The sequence below is a fragment of the Mandrillus leucophaeus genome, unplaced genomic scaffold, assembly GCF_000951045.1.
Source record: "Mandrillus leucophaeus isolate KB7577 unplaced genomic scaffold, Mleu.le_1.0 Scaffold1304, whole genome shotgun sequence".
NCBI lineage: Eukaryota > Metazoa > Chordata > Mammalia > Primates > Cercopithecidae > Mandrillus > Mandrillus leucophaeus.
The window spans coordinates 134,769-157,688 of record NW_012101260.1 but is presented as its reverse complement, the minus strand read 5'-3'; positions in this window follow the sequence as shown (position 1 = coordinate 157,688).

Sequence of the window (22,920 nt, the reverse complement as noted above, 5' to 3'; positions counted from 1 at the left end):
CTTCCTTTATTTGAATTTTATAATTTTTGAAATAAAATACCTTATAAAATGTGTAGAAGAACGTAGACTGAAGCAAACAGTATTAACACCTGCAAATACTATTCTATATGCAGTTTGTAGGAGTGTTAAGTCAATCTTGTCAGGATTTGAGCTGAGTTTGGGTTTGTGATTGCTTGTGGTTACCTTCAGTGCAATCAATGTAGGCTTCAAATTTCACTAAAGATTTTCTTGCACCGGGAGCTGGGGAGCTGACAGGTTTGTTTTTTTGTTTGTGGTCCACCTTCAGCTTTTAGCTAGCCCTGAACATCTGTGCCACAAAAGATTCTCTCTTGAAGCTCTGTTCCTTCAAGAGCAATAGATTCCATTTACTACACAGTAAGAGTTTAGAAGGTTAGTGGTGAGAGGCTGAAGAGTTCTGTGCGTTATTGTCCAACCACAGTCTCAAATGAGCTCCATGTGTCTTGGTCTTAGGAGTAGGGAATTTTTAGAATTCTTGCTGCTTTTCCCCAAGGCAGGCAAATCTTGTTTTGTATGTGTGGTGGAACTTCTCTGAAAGAGTTTTCTATTTCTCCCCAATAGGAGAGCTTGAATTGTCTTTCTGGTTGTCTTTCTAGATTCTTTACCCTACCTTTTCCTCAGCAGCAATAACTATTTTTCCCCTGTATATGACATGGTTTTATGCCCCTCCCTTAGTTCCATATGAGAGAATACAATGTGCAAGGGGTGGGGTTTCATGCTTTTCCTGAAATACAGACTGGTCCCTCCTGTATCTATCAGGGTTCAAACAGAGAAATAGAACCACGAATACATAAATCCAGATTCATTACAGGAAAGTGACCTTAATCCATTGTGGGAGATTTTGTCTTTGCATCAAATGCTGGAGCTGGAAATCTATAGGCCAAGCAGTTGGGAAGGGAAGATGGATGAAAAGTACAGAGCTCAAGAACATGTTGGAATCCCAACCACAGGCCAGAGTCTCAATAGGATAAAATAAAACCCTGTCCGTTTTTGTTGCTCTTGAACTTGATGATTTGAGTGTCCTACAGAAGCTGGGCCATTCTTCCCAAAGCTAATTACACACCTGGCCCAGGGTCAGAGAAGCTGAAGGATCCAGGGAAAAATAAGGAAACTTCCTACTGCAAAGGTAAATTAGCCTAATAATAATGTGGGTGAGCTGCAAAACCACTGCTGACTTTCTTCCTCTCTCTTAATCTCTTAATAATACCTCCTGCCAACCTCTTTAACTGGAAACAGTAACAGTAATTCAAGGAAATGTAATTTACCCTGGCCGAGGTGATACAATATAAAGCCTCCACATCTTCCTCTATTTCTGCACTTCTCTGATCTCCCACCCTACCTTTAGTCTTATTATATGTACTCAGTGTCATTTCTCAGGGTCATAAAAAGAGTCTGGAAGTAAGTATAAATGGCACTTGTGTCAGGAGATCCCAGGAATTCTATACTGCCATGGTAGCTCACACTGGCTTTGTGATTCTGTAGCTCATATAGGTTTCTCTCTTTATGAGGTTGAGAATGATACTGTTTCAAAATTTATACACATTAGGCAGAAGCAGAACATCCAGTCTCCAGATATTGTCTCACTAGTTCCCAAATTCAACTGTTTTGGATATGGTGTCAAATTATTTAAAATATATTTTCTTCTCCTTTTTGTAGGGGCTCCCTGGAGTATCTTTTCTATTGGATACAAGTTTGGGTTTGAAACATATATCAAAGTGGTATAAGATGTAACCCTGCCTATTTTTAAATAAAGAAAGTATCTTGTCATATATAAGAGGGTGCAATAAAGACTTTAATTAATGACAGTTCAACAATTCCTATAAGGAAAAAAATGGAAGGTAGTTTAAGTTGAATACAAATTCAACCGATGTGACTGTGAAAATAAACCAATGTGTGTTCCAGTCACCTTAACAGAAGAATGTTGTCAGGAATAGATATTGACAATTGGGAATGAGTTAAAGAACAGGTGAACAGAAGGCCTAAAAACAATGCCTTAGGAAAAATAATTATGGTAATTAAGAATGTGATCCTTTGAGAAAAAGAGGCTTGGGAGAATCTCAAATATATGAAGCTTGTCATAAGGAAGACAATCTGTTCCGTCTAACTCCATGGGAGAGAAAAATGACTAAAGAATAGTATTTACAATGAGGTGAGTGTTGATTCAGTATCAGAACTAAAAATATCAATTAAAGTAGGCTAACTTGTGAAATAGTGCAATACCGCTGGAAATGTTCTGGCAAAATTTGAATGCTTTCTGCTTCAGTTATTCAGCCTGGAGTAGGATAGCAGCTTAATAGATATTTATGTGAGAATGGCCTGGAACATGTTTTAGAAATACACTAACCTGAATACCTAATAAGAGATACTGATTTAAATAAGTCTAGGGAGGTTACCAAAAACTGTATCTTAAATTTTGTAAAGAGATTCTGAGAGCCTTTCCATGCAACTCTCTGGAATATGCAGCTAGGAGAAATAGGTAAGACATGGGTTCGTGGTTCTAAAATCTGCCTTCACAATAGGATAAATCAGAAAGTTAATCAAATATACTGTTAGTGCTTTATATCCTAGAGATTCTGATTCAATAGAGGTAGAATTGGGCTTGGGCATCAATATATTATTATTATTATTATTATTATTATTATTGAGATGGAGTTCTGCTCTTGTTGCCCAGGCTGGAGTGCAATGGCACGATCTCAGATCACTGCAACCTTTGCCTCCCTGATTCAAGCAATTCTCCTGCCTCAGCCTCCAGTGTAGCTAGGATTACAGGCACCTGCCATCACACTCGGCTAAATTTTTTGTATTTTTAGTAGAGATGGGGTTTCACCATGTTGGCCAGGCGGTCCCAAACTCCCGACCTCAGGTAATCCACCTGTCTCAGCCTCCCAAAGTGCTAGGATTACAGGCATGAGCCACCGTGCCCGGTTGGCATCAGTATTTTTTAAAATCTTTTTAGATGAATCTAAAATACTGTCAAGGTCAAGAATCAGCAGACCAAATAATCTCCAGGATCAAATAAAACTCTCTAATTCTGGGATCTTTTAAGTAGACTGAATTTTTGTTTTTAAAATCCAAAGATATAACTGCATTCTGTTCAACACATTCTTCTTCTGAGGTTGGTAAGCATAAAGGAAAATCAATAAAACCATCTTGCTTTGACCTATTTTCTGCAATTGTCCTTTTCCAAAATTGCTCTTCCATTTACTTAGCTGAGTAACAATTACTGCCCCAATTCATCCAATTCTGTAATTCTTAATGGCTGCTCTAATCCTAAGTTTCCTTTATCCCTGTGAAGCATACTCTTTATCTGGTTGAATGTACCAGTAGTAACAGCATTCTGTGTGGCTGAGTCATTAACCACTAAGCATTTCCAAACTTTCATTTATGTATCAGTTATAAATCCTTTTATCTTGAGCAAACAGAGATACTTCTAGAAGATACACTTCATGATAAAGACATATTTCCCAACTATATTAAAGACTCACAAGTGGATTTATAATTTTTACCCAACTTCTGAACATTTCAACTGTCACAAATCGCTAATGATCTACCATCCCACTTATTCTCTGTGGTTGCCTCCTGCTACTTTTCCCATCATTTACTCTACTCCAGGTGCATGGGCATTCTTGCAGTTCCTCTTGCTTACCCAGAACACTCTTCCTCTCTAGAGTCTTTGCTCATGTGGTTCTTCCTGCCTGATTCATATTTATTAAAGAACTACATAACACCCTTTAATGCTTTTCTTTCTAATTATATGTGACCCAGTTAGTGATTCCTTCCCTGAGCAACCTATGTAAAACATAATTCTCTTCTCGCTATCCCTCTTACTCTCTGTATTTTCCTTCACAGCACTCATGACTTATACTGTGACTTTAATTAATTAATTAATTTCTCTCTATCATCCTCTAACTAGTAGATAAGCTCCAACGAAGGCCAGATTCAGTAGGTTTTGATTGCTGGTTAATCCCCAATGTTCATATCAGTGCCTTACACACGGTAAATACTCAGTAAATATTTGTGGCATGAATGAATAAGTGAGAGAATGAATAATGAAAAAATTTCAGTCTGGGAGTTTATGATTTGCCAGTCCATCAAGGACTAGTATTTGAGCTAGGTCTGGAGTGTTCAGGACTCCTCTTTTTCTCTGTACCAATGTCACAATGAGAGAAGAGTATGAGGAGCAGTAAAGGGATTTGAAAGTTAGAGTAGAGCTTTAGATTTTTCAATATTTTAGTAATGGTTGTGAAGCTGTGTACTAGTTAATTTAACTCATAATAGAATACACAAGAGAGTCATGGTGGAAAAATATGGAAGCATGCAAAACTACAAGTAATAGGAGATGTAATTTTCAGACTACGCACCACAAAGGTGCATACTGTGTGGTGCTAGACTTTCAAGGTAGAATATTATCTTGGCTATCACAAAGTATTTCCCTAAAGCAATAAACATAGTAATTCAATTATCTGTTCCATTTAATTACTGGGTAATATGCTTAATTGATATACTATAATTCCAGTCCTGTTAATGTAACAAATCTCTGGTGTAAAATAATTTTAACAATCAACATAAAAATAGTGAGCACATTAGTGTAATTTTATATTCTGCATAAACCTTTCAGTTTAGCTAAACCTATAATTAAAGCTTATATTACAAATATGAATGGTTTGTGTACATAAGTGGTTTGCATTAAAACAGCTACACTTACAAATACATTGTAAAGATATATTTATCCGGTAAATGAACTTGACTTCAACTTTCTCTGGAGAACACAATTCAAATAAAAATGTTTGAGCCAGAGTGTCTGTATCTGTTTATGGATTTTTTTAAACATTGCTACTGTACATGTAACGTATTTGCCAATGCTAGTTAACCCTTGTTAGTTTCTAGCACCTCTCCTAACTCTTTTCCATAACCCTTTGTTAAAAGCATTGGCCTTAGTCAAATGCTTTGCCATTCTCTATATGATAAAGTAATACATCAACTCTTATAAAGTTATATATCAACTCTTACAAAACAAGAATTTCTTGTTTTGACTCATTACCAAATTTTGTTTCAATTAGACATATAAAAATTTTATATACATAAAGACAATTGACATGGCCAAATAAATATATAATCAACTATTCCTGAGTATATCTAAGCCAAGCATACTTGAAATGCAATGCAGTGGTGTAGATAAAAAAAGAAGAACTATGTTGGACCTTACTTTGTGAACTAAATTTAAAATCATTTTTGTATTAAATAAGTCAAGCACATTAATATTTATTTATTTATTTATTTATTTATTTATTTATTTATTTTTGAGGCAGAGTCTCGCTCTGTCGCCCAGGCTGGAAGGCAGTGGCGCGATCTCCGCTCACTGCAAGCTCCGCCTCCCGGGTTCACGCCATTCTCTCACCTCAGCCTCCTGAGTAGCTGGGACTACAGGCGCCCACCACCACGCCTGGCTAATTTTTTGTATTTTTAGTAGTGATGGAGTTTCACCATGTTATCCAGGATGGTCTCCATCTCCTGACCTCGTGATCCGCCCACCTCGGCCTCCCAAATTGCTGGAATTACAAGCGTGAGCCACCACGCCCGGCCACATTAATATTTATTAATATAAGTTATATGCTTGGTCTCAATTCTGTCATATTTTAAAATCAGCATTATTATATTTTATAAAAGAAAAGAAAGAGGAAGAAGAGGAGGACATTGAAAATGTGAATTCCCATTATACATTGGCGCAAAGGTGAGAAAGTGATGAATTATAATACAATATCCAGTGCAAAGAGACACAGATATATACATATATTGATAAAGGGGCAGAAATGAGTCAGTTGCAGGACATGAAAACTAAAAAACTTGTTTTAAGTCCTACCGCAACTTTAATTTTTCTAAACCTCAGTCTATTCATCTGTAAAATGGTATTAACAGTATTTGTGCTTGGCTGGGCGCGGTGGCTCAAGCCTGTAATCCCAGCGCTTTGGGAGGCCGAGACGGGCGGATCACGAGGTCAGGAGATCGAGACCATCCTGGCGAACACGGTGAAACCCCGTCTCTACTAAAAATACAAGAAAATTAGCCGGGCGAGGTGGCGGGCGCCTGTAGTCCCAACTACTCGGGAGGCGGAGGCAGGAGAATGGCGTGAACCCGGGAGGCGGAGCTTGCAGTGAGCCGAGATCGCGCCACTGCACTCCAGCCTGGGGCACAGAGCAAGACTCCGTCTCAAAAAAAAAAAAAAAAAAAAAAGCAGTATTTGTGCTACATGCATTACTAGGCTATTTTTAGAGTTCAGTAGGAATTGAATAATGAAAGGCTTTATGGCTATAAATCCTGAGAAGGCTACTGAATTGGCTGTTTGATATTCTCTCCCTCAGAATTCATCTCAACTTAACCAGTCCTTCAACAGGCACAGGGAATCAAATTTTACAAAAGATGGACTGTGTCATGGCAACGTATATGGCTTGAATCCTGATCTTGTCTTCCCTCAAGATGCATGACTGTTCCCTGCATTCACATTTCAAACTGCAGCCCGTTTCAAGCCTTCTATGTCTCTACAGTATACATCAGATAGTTTTCTTCAAATCATTTTCTAAGCCTATTTTCAGAGTCTTCAAGAAGATACCTAATGTCCTACAAATTGCATGCATTAGTTTAAGTTAATACAGCTTATTTTTGAGAAAAGTTGTAGGTCTACAGAAAAATGGAGCAGAAAGCACAAAGTTTTTATAATCTGCCACCCCACAACATACACAATTTCCCCTATTATTAATATATTGCATTAGTGTGGTGCATTTGTTATAAGTGATTAAGCAATATTGATACATTTCATTAAATAAGTTCTATAGTGTGCATTAGAAGTCACTAGTGATGTACATTCTATGGGTTTTGACAAATGTATAATGACATGTATCCACCCTTATAATACCACAGAGAATAATTTCACTATCCCCCTAATCTTCTGTGTTCCACTTATTTATTTCTGCCTTCCTCTCTCCCCGTACCCCCACACACTTGGCAATCACTTATTTTATTTTTTTACTGTCTCTATACAGTTTTCTCTTTCCCAGAATATCACATAGCTACAATCATATAGTATGTAGAGCTTTCACTTTACCTTCTTTCACTTAGTAACACTTAGGTTTTCTCTATGTCCTTTTATGGCTTGATAACTCCTTTCTCTTTAATGCTAAATAATAGTCCATTGCTTGCATACATAACAGGTTATTTATTCATTCACTTATTGAAAGACATCTTAGTTGCTTCCATTTTGGGGGCAATTATAAATACAGCTGCTATAAATGTTTATATGCAGGTCATTGTGTGGGCATAAATTTTAAGTCATTTGGGTAAATATCACAGAGTGAATTGCTGGATCATGTGGTAAAACTGTTTAGCTTTGTAAGAAACTTCCAAACTGTTTTCCAAAGCAGCTGTACTATTCTGCAATCACCAGCAACGAGTGGAAGTTCTTTTCGCTCTACATTCTTGTCAGCAATTGGTGTTGTCAGTGTTCTGAATTTAAGTCATTCTAATAGGTGTGTAGAGGTGCCTCGTTTTTTGAATTTTCAGTTTCCTAATGGAATATAATGTGGAACATCTGTTTATCCTTGTTTTGCTTGCCATCTACTTATTTTCTTTGATGAGATGTCTCTTCAGATCTTTTGCCTATTTATTTATTGGGTTGTTTGTTTACTATTGTTGAATTTTAAGAGTTCTTTGTACATTTTGGATAACAGTCCTTTTTCAGGTATGTGTTTTGCAAATATTTTATCTCATTCTGTGCCTTCTTTTTTTAAAGCTCTTAATTCATTGACTTTTTACTCAGAAAAAGCACTAGCCTTTAAGTGAAATATCAAAAGTGAAAAATATATTGACTGTGTCAGGCATTGTGCAAAAAACATAATGCTGAATAAGACAATCCTTTTATTCAACAAGCTCAGTAAACAAAGAAAGAGATAGAAAAAAAATCCCAAAATGTGATTACTGCATAATGTGCGTTACAACAAGGATGATAAACAGGGTATATTCAAGGTGAACATAACAGCTCATGGAGAATCAGGCAAGGATTCCTAGAGGAGGTGCCTTCAGATCTGAAATCTGAAATATGTTTAATAATAGGTAAGGAGTAGACTTTGCAGAAAATGCATGTGTTATGAGGCAAAACATTAAAAAGAGAAACAACATGGGTTGGAAAGGGTGCCACTTGCCTTTTGGTATTTGAGTCAGGGAATGGTGAGCAATGAGATTGGAGGGCTGAGATGGAAATAGATTGTGGTGAACCTCATATTCCCAATTAGAGAGACTGAACTTTATCCAAGAGGTGTCTGGGAGTATTTAGAGAAAATGAAACCCTAAGTAAAATTGGGAGTTCTCCTATCAAGAAAGAAAGGCAGAGAGAATAAAGCATAGATGACCCCTTCCTCTGTTTATGTTGCTATACAAGAAAGCCTAAATCTGGGTAATTTATAAAGAAAAGAGCTTTATTTGGCTCATGATTCTGCTGACTATACAGGAACCACGGCACCAGCACCTGCTTCTGATGAGGGTCTCGGACTGCTTCCGTTCATGGCACAAGGTGAATGACAGCCAGTGTGTAAAGATCACATGGCAAGAGAGAGGAAAAGTGGGAATCCACCGCCATGACCCAAACACCTTTCACCAGGACCCACCTCCAACTTTGGGGAACAAATTTTATGTGAGATTTGGTGGAGACAAATGTCCACACCATACCAGATAACTGGTAACATCTGCCACTATGCTTCTGTTAAGGAAAAAGGCAAGATAAAAAAAAATAGGTTGTGTCTTAAGGGATATGAGTAAGTTCACCAGCAAAGCATGGATGCTTAATCTGGTAAACAATAATAAAAGGAAAGGAAAAGTAGCATTCATATGCAACTGAAAACTTGTGGAAAAGGCAACAAGTTTAGTTCAGAAAAAGGATGCCTTTTCCTCTCTAGCTTTCTGAAAAAAGCCTACTGGCTAATTAGCACAAACATGCATTGATTTTAATATCCAGCTCTGTCCATGATTTGACTATATAATGATCATAGTAGAAATTCTTCTTCCTTATCATTTTATATTATTTTACAAACCTCAAAGTTAATGCCAGAAAATATTTCTTCAGGGCTCCACAATGGTTAAAATGGAAGAGAGAAATTTGCATTTAAAAATTTCAAGACACTTCTGCCAAAGCTCACCTTCACCGAGTAGCTCATTTACCTCAAGATTTTTTATTTAAAGAAAATTGTGCTTGAGAGCATCAGAATTGTAATGTGGTCTCATTAAAAACCTCAGCATAGCTAAACTCCCACTGAGGATAGAGGAAACTGGAAGAGGCAATGCTTTTATTCTAACCACAAGAAAACAACAAAATCACAAGTTTTCTTGAACCCATCAGAAAATTGGCGTTACATGACAATCAAACGGACTAAAAACTGATGAAAGATAGGAGTTCCCTGAATGAGACAGGACATGAGCCCAGGATTACTTAGCAGAACACTAGAGGAAGACATGCCAGTTGGGCAACAAACCAGTAAGGATTCAGCTCCATGTTCCCCAGATTTCTAAAGGGCAAGAAGAGGCTCATTAAGAGCATGATGCCACATCATCATGTGGCTCTCTGGGAGTCACAGACACAGGGGAACTTAACTCACATTCACAAGCTCTTCTTCATGAACCTCCACTGGGTGCCTGCCAAAACGACTGGGACCAGGCGAAGAGGCTCTGGTGGTACATGCCCAGCAAGACAGTTTCTTATAAAGTTAAACATATACCTGAACTACAATTGAGCAATCCAACTTCTCTAAGTATTTACCCACGAGAGAGAAACCCTTTTATTTACACACGGTCTTATATGTGAATCTTTATAGTGGTGTTAGTCATAACTACCCCAAACCAGAAACACTCTAAATATCCTAAATAGTAAATGGACAAACAAACTGATACATCCATACAATGGGATGCTAGTCAGCAACAAAAAGAACTACAACAGGTGCTGGAGAGGATGTGGAGAAATAGGAACACTTTTACACTGTTGGTGGGATTGTAAACTAGTTCAACCATTATGGAAAACAGTATGGCGATTCCTCAAGGATCTAGAACTAGGTGTACCATATGACCCAGCCATCCCATTACTGGGTATATACCCAAAGGATTATAAATCATGCTGCTATAAAGACACATGCACACGTATGTTTATTGCGGCACTATTCACAATAGCAAAGACTTGGAATCAACCCAAATGTCCATCAGTGACAGACTGGATTAAGAAAATGTGGCACATATACACCATGGAATACTATGCAGCCATAAAAAAGGATGAGTTTGTGTCCTTTGTAGGGACATGGATGCAGCTGGAAACCATCATTCTTAGCAAACTATCACAAGAACGAAAACCAAACACCGCATGTTCTCACTCATAGGTGGGAACTGAACAATGAGATCACTTGGACTCGGGAAGGGGAACATCACACACCGGGGCCTATCATGGGGAGGGGGGAGGGGGGAGGGATTGCATTGGGAGTTATACCTGATGTAAATGACGAGTTGATGGGTGCTGATGACTTGATGGGTGCAGCACAGCAACATGGCACAAGTATACATATGTAACAAACCTGCATGTTATGCACATGTACCCTAGAACTTAAAGTATAATAATAAAAAATAATTAAAAAAAAAAAAAAGAACTAAACTTTTGTTGTACTCTGCAGCATGGATGAATCTCACATTCATTATACTAAGGACAAGAAGGCAGAATGGAAAGGTTACATACTAAAATAATTTCATTTATATTACATACTGGAAAGACAAAAGTATAGAAATGGAAAAATAAATCAGTGCCTTCCATATACTGGGGTGGGGTTATGATTTGGTTGCAAGGGAGCATGAATGAAGTCTTGGGGTGATGAAATTAAACTATTCTATATTTTGGTTGTGCTGGTGGCTACACAAATGCACGCTTTTGCCAAAATCAAGAACTGTGCCCCCAGATGAGTGAATTTTACTGTATGTAAGTTATGCAAAAATAGAAATAAAATAATATAATAAAGACTCATCTTCTTTGAAAACAAATTGCAACTGTACCTAGTTTGATGAGTGAAAGGAGAAGTATGCAAAGTAATTTTAGTTTCAGAGGTCAACCAAGCTCCAGATTTACAGTTCTAATCATCATTCTTCTCTTTTCTTTAAAACTGAGCCATAAGTGGCTAAGCAGTCTATTTGGAAAGCCCAATTCAAAATAGCAAGTTGAACTGGTTGGGAGTGCAATTTGGGCCTATATGTTTAAATTTGCAGCAATACTCTAGAAATACTATGAAAAAATAGAAAATACTGTGAACAAAATATTACATATTACTTTTAATTAAAGGAATCAGAATTCTATATTGTTTTTAATTAGCCTTTTATTTTCAGGACAAATAAAGACCTGCAATAAATGCTGCCCCCATGTAATTAAAAAAAATGTTGTTGTTGTAAGATCACATACGATTCAAGCCAGATAGGTTATATTTGTGTGTGTGCACGTGTGTGTTTGTGATTAGTTTACATTTTCATGAACCGTTAACTGTGACAATACCTCTACTACAGGTTAAATTTGCCGGCAAATGCAAAACTAGGCAGTGCTCTTAGTCACCTCAAAAATAGACACATATGCCATCTCCAGTTTTCTCTTCATTATTATTTGCATGAAGGCAATGCAACTGGGCCTGTTGTTTTGAGTGACAAACAAAAATAAAGATTTAAATTATGTGGTTTTTGTTCAAACACTGCAGAAAATAATAAATATCTTTGTTCCTAGTCTGGCACAAGGAAACGCTATTGACCACCTGAAATCACAGATGTCATACGGGGCCCAATTGCTTTCTCCACAGTGCATGGACTACTTGGCAGACTCTTTCAGGAGCAGCTGGTGAAACTAGTAGCTCTTGAACTGCCTTGAGGGCCGTCATATGCCTTGGTGGTTGTTGAATTAATGATCCTCTCAGCTCTCCTGACCCCAAATTCTTTCCTGAGTTTATCAAGCTAAATAAATAAATAAATGAATTAACATAAAATAAATGTGAAATCATTTTACAATTTCAGTGGTCTCATGAACTTAAATGGCCATCATTTCCAGAGTCAATAGTTCATTATTGAGTAAAATAAAGCCAAGTAACTGCAAGTGAACAGTTAACTTGCTATTTAATTTAATCTGGAAAATTTCTTGGTTGCTCATTTATGGAGCATGCATTATATGTCAGGTATTTTAGTGGGCACTGAGTATACATCAATGAACAAGGTACAGATTTTGCACTCAAGAACTCAAAGTCTGATATGCAAGACAGATGTGTATCAAGATTGGCATATTGCCATCCAGTGGTTTTAGAGGTGCATGAACAAGAAATTATGAAATACAAGAAAGAAGCAATTTAATCTGCTTCAAGGCATTGACTAAAGTTTAAAGTTTCACAGAGGCTGAATACCATTGATCTAAGTTTTAAAGAATACATATAAATTTGCTACATGGAGAAGAATATAAAAGACATTTCAAGACAAAGAAATACTGTAGCACGTGACATTTCAAGACAAAGAAATACTGTAGCACGTATGAAAATAAGCATATGGGAAAGGACATTGTGTTCAAGGAAAATGGTGTGATATTAGGAATGGCAAAGAAGAATGAATTGTAGAAGGTCACAGGATATCAGAACAAAGAGTTAGACATGGATTAAACTGAGACACGTTGTGTATGCTTATTCTAAACATTACTTTTTTTTTTTGCAAGACATAGAGAATCCTAAATGGAGAAACTGAAGTAAAGACAAATCTCTTAAGACAGAAGGATAGAAGACAGTAGAGCTACACCTCACATGTACTGAAAATCCCACAGGAATCTGGGTGTTCTATTCTTTTCTCAGTGACCACAGTCTCTCATCTCTGTTTCTCTCTGGGATTATTCCATTATTCTCTTCTAATAGACCCACTTCCTTTACGTCCTCATTATTTCTTGACATGATCTTAAAATAAGCAACTCAATTCTGAAATCTAAATGAACCTTTATCTCCGGTCTAGCCAGCTGGGTGATTTTTCCTTTCACTCCACTATTTGTTCCTATAGGATGCAATATATACAGTTTATTTGTCATTTCCCATTGATTTGAAATCCTTGAGGTAGTCTTTCAGCTCATAGATTTCTTTTTCTTTTCTTTGGCTGTTTCTGTCTCCATTCTCTCTCCTGAACACCCATTAGACACTGCTAGAAACGCTGAATCAATTATCTGTACATATTAGCTCCTTTTTTTTTTTTTTTTTTTTTTTTACATCATATATCTTTGTCATTTGAATTTTATTTTGAGATAATTGCTTAGGTCAGTTTCCTATTGCCTCATTTTATATTTTTGCTGTGACCATCCTGTTAAACATATCTATTGAGGTGAGACATGTCTCCTTTTTTAAAAAATGAGCAGTAGTCAGGTTAGATTATGTTATTCTGTGGTAATAAATTAACCCTAGAATGCATAATTTATTGTTGACTCAATAATTTGATACCAATCAGGAAAACTTCCTCTACTTTTTGGGCTATGAAATGAAAAGCTGTAGACTTCAAGGTCAAAATGGAGCAGAGAAGAGGCTGAATGAAAGCATCAGCTATTATTAAAGGCCAGGTGTACATTACTTTCACTCACATCCCATTGTCTATAACTCACCCACTCAACCTAACTGCCAGGAAATTTAGAGAATGAATTCAGAAAAAGGAAAAAGAAAAAAATATTTGATTTTTCAAAAAACACATAGTTTTGTCTCTGTCAAAATTTTAATCTCCAAGATGTCTATATATGATGTCATTGGGAAAATTGCTTAGATATTACTTACATTTATCTAACATTCTGTTTTCTTGTATTGAATATATTTTCTTGTATTGAATATTATAGTATCTGCTATAGCAATTGGTCCCAAGACCATAATTGATATTCACAGTCTCCCTTTTCTAGTGCCTATTCTAGATTACCCTCATCCTCAGCCAACAATTCTGCCAATCTAAGGGCCGTATTTTCACCTTTGGTGGGATAACTCAGATCCTCACCCTGCTCATCATGATCTTTCCAATCATGCTTGCCACAATTATTTATCTGTATTTATCATGATGCATGAGAGAGAGAAGAGGAATCTCAGTAAACCCCTGAGTTTCAGACACATTCCTACCTACCCCAATAATATAGGAGCAATCCTATGGCCTCCATCTAATGAGTCAATTACTTCTGCTAGAATAAAAATGTTTCTCTTTGCCTGCATAAGAGTAGCATAAGAGTGCACAAAATGGCCTATAGTAAATAGACCTGTAGGCTTAATGGAGCCATTTTCTGTCCACTGGTAGAGTCACCCTTTCCCTAAAACTAGGAGTCTATTCATGCAGAGCCAGATCTTCAGAAGAAAGAAACTAAATATTACCCAAGTGGGTCAATGGCCATGAGACTGTTCTACTCCTACCTTCTTCTCTGAAAGACATCTATTCTATCCATTGAGGATTCAGCACCATCTAATAGCTGTTGGCCTAAAATATATGCTGTATCTTATAGAAAATTACTCTAGTTCCACAAGGATTCGCCCCCAAAGCTTAATTCAGATATATATATATATATATATATATATATAATATATATATATATATTTTTTTTTTTTTTTTTTTTTTTTTTTTTTTTTTGCAATAATTCTTGCTCTGTTGCCCAGGCTGTAGTGAGATCTTGGTTCACTGCAACCTCCGCCTCCCAGGTTCAAGCAATTCTTCTGCCTTAGCCTCCCGAGTAGCTGGGATTACAGGTGAATGCCACCATGTTCGGCTAATTTTTGTATTATTATTGTTATTTTTTTTTTAGTAGAGACAGGGTTTCACCATGTTAGCCAGGCTGGTCTTAAACTCCTGATCTTGTGATCCACCCGTCTCAGCCTCCCAAAGTGCTGGGATTATAGGTGTGAGCCACCGTGCCCAGTCAATTCAGATGTATCTTTTATAAGATTGTTCTAACATACTAACAGAAAACAGTTTCTAGACAATACAGTATAACATAGAATCAGTGGTCTCATGGCCCTATATTATTATACTTTGCTCAAATAGGCCCATTAGCCCAAGGTCATATTATAAAAATCTCATGATCAGTGTGTGAACCTGGGATAGTGAAGCTGGCTAATACAGAGAAGACAAATGCATACCAATAAGGCACACTAATCTCAGTAAAGACAAAGCACTTCCTACTTTTAAGTGAAGACATCTGATATAATCAACTTGCCACTGAGAGCTGGTTACTGTCCTCAAGGAGCTATGCCATATTGAGGGCCCCGTGTCGGTCTCCAGTGCTGACAGGACATGTATTCGTCATTAACAACAGCTATCCCAATCTTGGTAAGAGGAAGCCCACGATGTTGTGCCTATGCCCAGTCTTGATCCCTGCCACCATAACTAGCCCATTCATTGAACTATTTTGGAGGTAGTGAAGTAGTCTAGGAAAAACGCTGCCTCCCTCACTCTCACTGGAAAATTCATTATATCCATTTGGTTCTTTGGTGCTTCCTCTACAGTATTTGCTTTCTTTCAAGTGTCACATTTGCTATCTTGTGTTGTATAACAGATTATTCTCAAAACTTAGCTGCTTAAAACACCATTTGTTGTTTTAAAGTTTATGTGGGGCAAGTAAGCTGCCATGTTGAGAGTTTTCCTACTGAGAGGCCCATGTGGCAAGGAACTGATGTCCCCGGCCAACAGCCAGCAAGCATCCGAGGCCTGCCAGCAGCCACACGGCCACTCCTTCCTGCAGACCTAGACATTTTAGTGGGATGTGGATGTCCAAGGTTTTAAATAATATCTTATGCTCCTATCTCATATTTAATAATATAAGAATATTAAGAACATAAGAATACCACTCTTATGTTCCTATCTCATATTTTAGTGTCTCACTCTTTATCACATCTTTACATTTAATATAAGACTTTTTGGGGCTATGAATTCAACTCTATGTCTATCATATCAGATTCCAGTCTAATTTTTAGCTCAATCTCCTAGCTACCTGCAGGAGACAATTATTCTGTTGTATTTAATTCCATAGATATCTGTTGTTTCCACATCTTACTCTAAGTTGCTCATTATCTGACCCAAGCCTATCCTTTTTCCTATTAATGCTTTATTGCCAGTTAATCCACAAACCACACAGGCTTTAAATACCATGGTCCTCATCTCTCTTAAATGCTTGATAGTTTTTGTAAGCCAACTGGAGTGGGCAGAATAATATTCCTCCAAAGATGTCCACATATTAACCCCTACAACCTACAAATTTGTTAGTTCACATGGCAAAAGGGAGTGTGTGTGTGTGTGTGTGTGTGTGTGTGTGTGTAAGTGGTAAGGTTATTTTGGATTATTGGGTTGAACCCAATCTAATCACATAGGTCCTTAAAAGCAGATAGCCCTTCCCAGTTGTGGTTAGACAGAAATGTGACTATGGGAGAATGGTCTGAGATAGACAACATTATTTGTTTTGAAGATAGAAGAAAGCCACCAGCCAAGAAATAGAGGTGGCCTTTAAAAGATGAAAATGCCAAGAAAATAAATGATCTCCAAGAGCTTTTAGAGGGAACACAGACTTCTCAACACCTGATATGAGTCTAATGAGACCTGTGCTGAATTTCTAACCTATTGAACGCTAAGATAATAAATTTGTGTTGTTTCAAGCCACTAAATTTGTGGTAATGTAAGGCAGAAAGAGAAAACCAATAACTCTGCTGCCATTTCACACTGATTTGGCCCCAGTTTTCCTCAGGTGAGAGCATTAGTAATTCTCTAACCACTTCAGTAGAATCAGTGGTGATACATGCTTAGAAACTGGTTCATTGTTAGTATCTCACCCTGGGGATCTATCTGACTACTTCTAGTGTATAACTATCAATATTTCTGGTTTCCTAGAAGCAGATCTTTAAAAAATAATTAAAGTGCAAAAATGTATTTGGGAAGTGATTCCAAGAAACATTACTGGAGAGAAGATAAGTAATATAATAAACGGAAGAAAGCCAATAAAAAGTGTTTACAGCTGTGGGCACCGAAAGCTTAACCCAATGGAAGAATTCAGGAAAGCAGGTGAATTCTACATACTTGAGAATTATCCCATCCAGGGGACAAGGGAAATGGAGCAAGGATTCATATATTCTCATTATCTATTGTTTGAGGGATGGATGATCCCAAGGGCCATTCCTTCACCAGTGCTTCTGGCCTATCCCCTGAGAAGGCATAACAGACTCTGGTGGTCACAGAGTACCCTGTCACAAAGAATCAGAGGTGCTGGCAGTTGGAAATTGGGTCAGAGTGCAGGGAAATGGTAAGTGCCGAGGAGATGGATGGATCACTTAGAGTATCTGTTGTGATCATCAATTCATATTTATTCTACTACAAGATATCTATCACAACTGCTATGTAATACCCATGCCCTTTGCTACTGTCTTATTTAGTATGCTTGTCACATCTCATCTGGGCTCCTCTAATGAATTAGTAATTCTTTACCCTGATTCTACTGTCTTTCTTCTCCCCTACTTCACTGCAGTTTTCATAACACAAATCTAATTATGCTGTTTTCATTCTCACAATTTTTAAATTTACCCTCAATTTGTATTATTCCATCTAAGGATTTTTAATCTGGCTTGAAAACTCTCAGGATGTTACACCACTTTTTCTCTATTTCTTTTGTATCAGGTACATCTATATATGTATACATTATGTCAAACATTAGATGTACATTATGGCATCAAACTTATTTTTCTGGTCCTACTTTCTAACCCTGAGCGATTCTCCTTTTCCCCAACATACAACAGGCTTTCCACTCTCCCATCTCTTTGCTCCTACTGTTTTTTTATGACCCAATTTGTCTTATACCTCAAGGCCCAGCTCACCTGTCATCTCCTTTGTAATAATTTTCTAATTTCCTAGATAGAATGAATTATTCCTATGCCAGTTCTTCCATAGTATTGCTTATTCTTCTATGTGTCTGACTTATATTAAGCTCTTGTCTCTCATCTCTCCCAATAAATTTTGGGCTTTTTTTGGTCATGCTTCCAACTAAATGCTTTATACATAGTAGACATCTAGCAAACAGGTCTTTGATAGCAATCAATGAGAATCAAATTAACTGGTGTACAGAAAGGGGTGAGATGTGGTGTTAGGGTTTATGATTGTCATTTCATAAGAATAATATCCAATCAACCACTCTCAGGATTAAATATATTTATCTTTAGCAATTTTTTGAAACATGCTACCAAAGACAATAAATTAAAATAAATAAATATTAGGATGATAAATTTTCTCATAACCCAATTCTTATTTTCTTCTTTCATTTTATTTCAGGCACTGCATAGGAGTTTGATTTGCCTTATTCTTAAAGTCCTTCAAGAAAGAGAATTTTTTGAGTGTGATACAAATGGAAGCCAATTATCCTATTGCAAAAAAAAAAAAAAAAAAGTTACTGAATTGCTTCTAAAGTGTTGGCTGGCATCCAACTTCGGTGACTGGCTTGGCTCAAATATTGCATAGTCCATAATCTGCCTTACATTTTGAAATAGCATTAGAAAACAAGATGGAACAAAAACCTAAAAGGGGACAGCAACAAGCAACAAAAATAATTTAATGGATAGAATTAAGCCCATGTGAGAAAAGGTTAATGGAGTAAGAGTTGTTTATTAAAAGAAAAAAAATAAGGGAAGCTCTAGAGTGACTAATTAACTATCTACAATATATTAAAGCATATCCATTAAGTGAGAATGCTGACCAGTTGAGCTCCATCTGAGTAACACAAAATGAGAAGTAAATTTCTCTGATAATGTTTTTAGTTATAAGTTGAATATGATTGATTGCTAGAATGATTCATTTTTCAGATAAACTAGAAATGCACATTTAGGCATGTGATGCCTAGAGAACTTTCAGTATTGCTTTTCAATGAATATATTAGACTTTTACCTGCCTAGAGATGTAAGAATGGACCCAATGTCCTTCAAATTTAAAATTTTATTTTTATAAAAGTTAATTTGGATCTGATATCAGATCTCCAAGGTCATAGTGGGATAAGGCATTGAGCTACTAATAATTTCATAAATGATTTGGTATGAACAATGATAGTAAAAACATCAGGACACATTGGCCAACACTTGAATTTTAGATCTCCTCTTCATGGAACTTCTAAGCAGAGTTTAAGGTATTTTGAGGCTGTTTACATTAGAACATCATAAATGCAAACAGTTGGTTTATTTTATTTAGTAATCTGTAAATTTTATGTGCATAGATATTAAGTAGTTCAGATGTAATTGTGAAGATAATACCCCGCTGAAAGATAAGAAGTAGCTACGGCAGGATGCCTGCTGGATGGTAAGTATGTAGGAAACTGCCAAGAAGAGTAAATCATCTCCAATTTATTTTGAACTGTGATTATTTAGAGAGTAGAGGAAGGCAGGAAATAAAATACCTCCCAGTAAGAAGCAGGCTATGAGAATACTAGTAGAGTGATTACATCAGCAAAATTTGGCAAACAATCTTTTAAAAAATAATTTATTTGAAAAAATTCTTCAAGCAACAGGGACAATGAGTATCATGGGGGCATTAGAAACTGCAGAGTAACTGTAGGATAATGTGATATTGTAGGTTATTGTAATTTGCACATTGCATAGCAATGTGTATATGAGTGGGTGTGCATTTATTTTTATGTGACAAAAGGAAAGGGAGATTTATATCTACCCTATGTTTATTATACAAACTACTTTCTATTTTACACGTTGAATGAATCTTTTACCCATGCTGATTTTGTAATAGCATGCATAAGTCATTTGGAAATTTTGGTAACTGAATTAAGATCTTCCTAAAGCTTGATATATTCTTTTATATAACACACAAAAAAACCCCACATTTCTTAATATTACTACAAATACCAACAGAAACACCATGTCCTGGGAAGTTCTCAAATTCATGGTGGCAATAAAATTTTTCCAAAATTTTACTTTTGTTTGAAAGCTTAAATTGTATTCCATTATTATACTATCAGTTTTCTGAAGTGACAGATTTGCTTTATATTTTCTTAAAGAAAATATTGGGAAAACATCCAAGCTTCAATATCCATAGTTTGTGAGTCTGTTGAAACTTTAAGTGAAATAGAATAAAAGGACTAGTTCAGGTAGCAACGGAAACATTCGCACAATGGCTTTATGTAGAGACAAATACACTGTGGTGTGCAGCAGAAGCGCTTTCTGCAAATTTCCCATTTTGTTACAGAATATTAAAATGGCATGTACTCAAGGGTCAAGATTTAATATTAATCAATTTCATTGCTTTATCAAGGACACTCATAAGTAAAAAATGCATTCGTGTGTGTGTGTGTGTTACATGACAGTGAAGAATGCAGTGACCACAAATAGAATTTGTTGCCACTATCTTGATTTGTGGTAAGTCCCCAGCAGTTTTACTCGCTGTAGTTTTTGCACTGTCAGTGAACGTGACAGCACAGTAAAAAAAAAAAAAAAAAGAGAGACGATGTCTCAATGATATTATGACTGTGACCTTGTGGAGTCCCTGAATGACTGCCAAATTCTAGGGCGCCTCTGCAGTAAAGGGAGATTGTATCTTCAGTTTTGACCCATTAGGAAGGGTTGCTGGTTCAACATGTTTGTCCATGTGTTAAAAGCCACCTGGAGCAGTCAGCACTAACATAAATACTAAACAATATCACACTGAGATGTATCTTACTCTATTCTTTCAGTGTCTTTGGTTAGTAAAACATACTCTTTCTCTGTTTATACTTAGCCTCTCTAGATTGAATACTTAATCTGTTCATTCTGCACTTCAGATCTCAGCTTTTTTTCTTGGTTACCCTTCTTAACTTTCTCTTTTTGCCTGGCAGTCACATGAACAATCTTTTAGGTAAATTTCCAGTTCGTCCTTAAACTGAGATTTCTCTCAGCAGTGAATATTCCTCACGAGCTATCCCGTATTGAAGAATGACCTAGATTTGTGAACAGAAGACAGAATTAATTAAATGTCCACAGTTTACTAGTAGTAATTTTCCTTCAGGAGAAAACTTAACGTTATCCAGTACTTTAAGATACATAGTTTTTGTCAATTATTAGTTCACCTAACAAATATTTTCAGAGATTAATGTCTTGTTGAAATTCAAATATATCACCTAGGTAGCATTTCCCAATCCCTGAGTACAAGAATCATATCAATAATTTAAAAAACAAACATATATATAAACCTATGATACGTGTTCGCCATCACTGATTCTCTTTTGTTTTTTGTTTTTTTTTTTTGAGACGGAGTCTCCCTCTGTCGCCCAGGCTGGAGTGCAGTGGTGAGATCTCGGCTCACTGAAAGCTCCGCCTCCCGGGTTCACGTCATTCTCCTGCCTCAGCCTCCTGAGTAGCTGGGACTGCAGGCGCCCGCCACCACGCCTGGCTAATTTTTTTTTAATTTTAGTAGAGACGAGGTTTCACTGTGTTAGCCAGGATGGTCTCGATCTCCTGATCTCGTGATCCGCCTGACTCGGTCTCCCAAAGTGCTGGGATTTGCGCCTGGCCCACACTGATTCTCTTTCTAAGGAAGAAGACCACTGTTTTTCAAGGCCCATTTTCTCTCATGTACATAATAACTTTATTTTACTCTTTTAAAAGCCAGGAAAACAGTTTCTTAGTTCTAAAATTCTAATATTTTTCTTATATTCTATAATTTTGAAACATTAATTCACTGAGGTTATCTCTGAATTTTCTCCATATGATACAAATTTATTCTTTGGCCTAGGATACTGGATTTATGTTATCCATCCATGATTTTTCCTATAATAAAATCCTATTTCTGTTTAACTATTTCTTGTTATTTTATCATTATTTGTGGTGTAAAAGCCTACACAAAGAATGCCACTTGGTTAGTCTCATCTTTTTAAACTGGGGAGAACATAAAGAAGATTTTAAATAAAGTATTAGAATTTGTTCAGACTCTTTGACTAGTCTCCAACACTAAGAATTATGTTTGATGATCTTTGTATCTTTGGCAATGCGAACAGTGCTAGACAAGTAACTATTAATTTTTTAAAAAATATTGTTAGCCTGAACTATAACTTTAGGTAAAATAGAAGCAGTATTTTATTTCTCATCATCATGTGTGCACATTGGTCATCTGCCTCAAATATCGGGGTCATGCCTTCACCAAAACTCACTTTGCACATAATAAATTTTATAAATGCCTTTTTGAAATTTTTGTATTTTGTCAAGGCTTATCTCACTCTCAGTGTTAGAATTCCTAACATATTTTACAAATATTAGCCAGTATCTGGTATTTACCTGTGTTTCTTTCTCCTTTTTCTCCTTTGTCTTTGTTTTGTTTTGTTTTTTGTTTTCTGAGACAGAGTTTTGCTCTGTCGCCGAGGCTGGAGTGCAGTGGCGCGATTTCGGCTCCCTGCAACCTCCACCTCCCGGGTTCAAGCAGTTCTCCTGCCTCAGCCTCCAGAGAAGCTGGGACTACAGGCACCTGCCACCACGCCAAGCTAATTTTTGTATTTTTAGTAGAGACAGGGTTTCACCATGTTAGCCAGGATGGTCTCAATCTCCTGACCTCGTGATCCGCCTGCCTCAGCCTCCCAAAGTGCTGGGATTACAGGCGTGAGCCACCGCACCGGCCTCTCCCTTGTCATTTGTATGTGCCTCATCAGGGGAAGAAGAATAAAAGAGATAGGGAAGGCAGATCTTGACCTTCCTTCGATGGCTAATGCATTTGATAATTTGATCTTAGCAATTTTATTTATATAAAAGAAAATATGATGGCATCATATATGCTTAACACAGATAATCTCTTTAAATATCTTAGTCAAATATGGGGAAATTATTTAAAAAATATGATCACCCAACTAGTTCTGAACATTGGTTATGGTTTTATTCT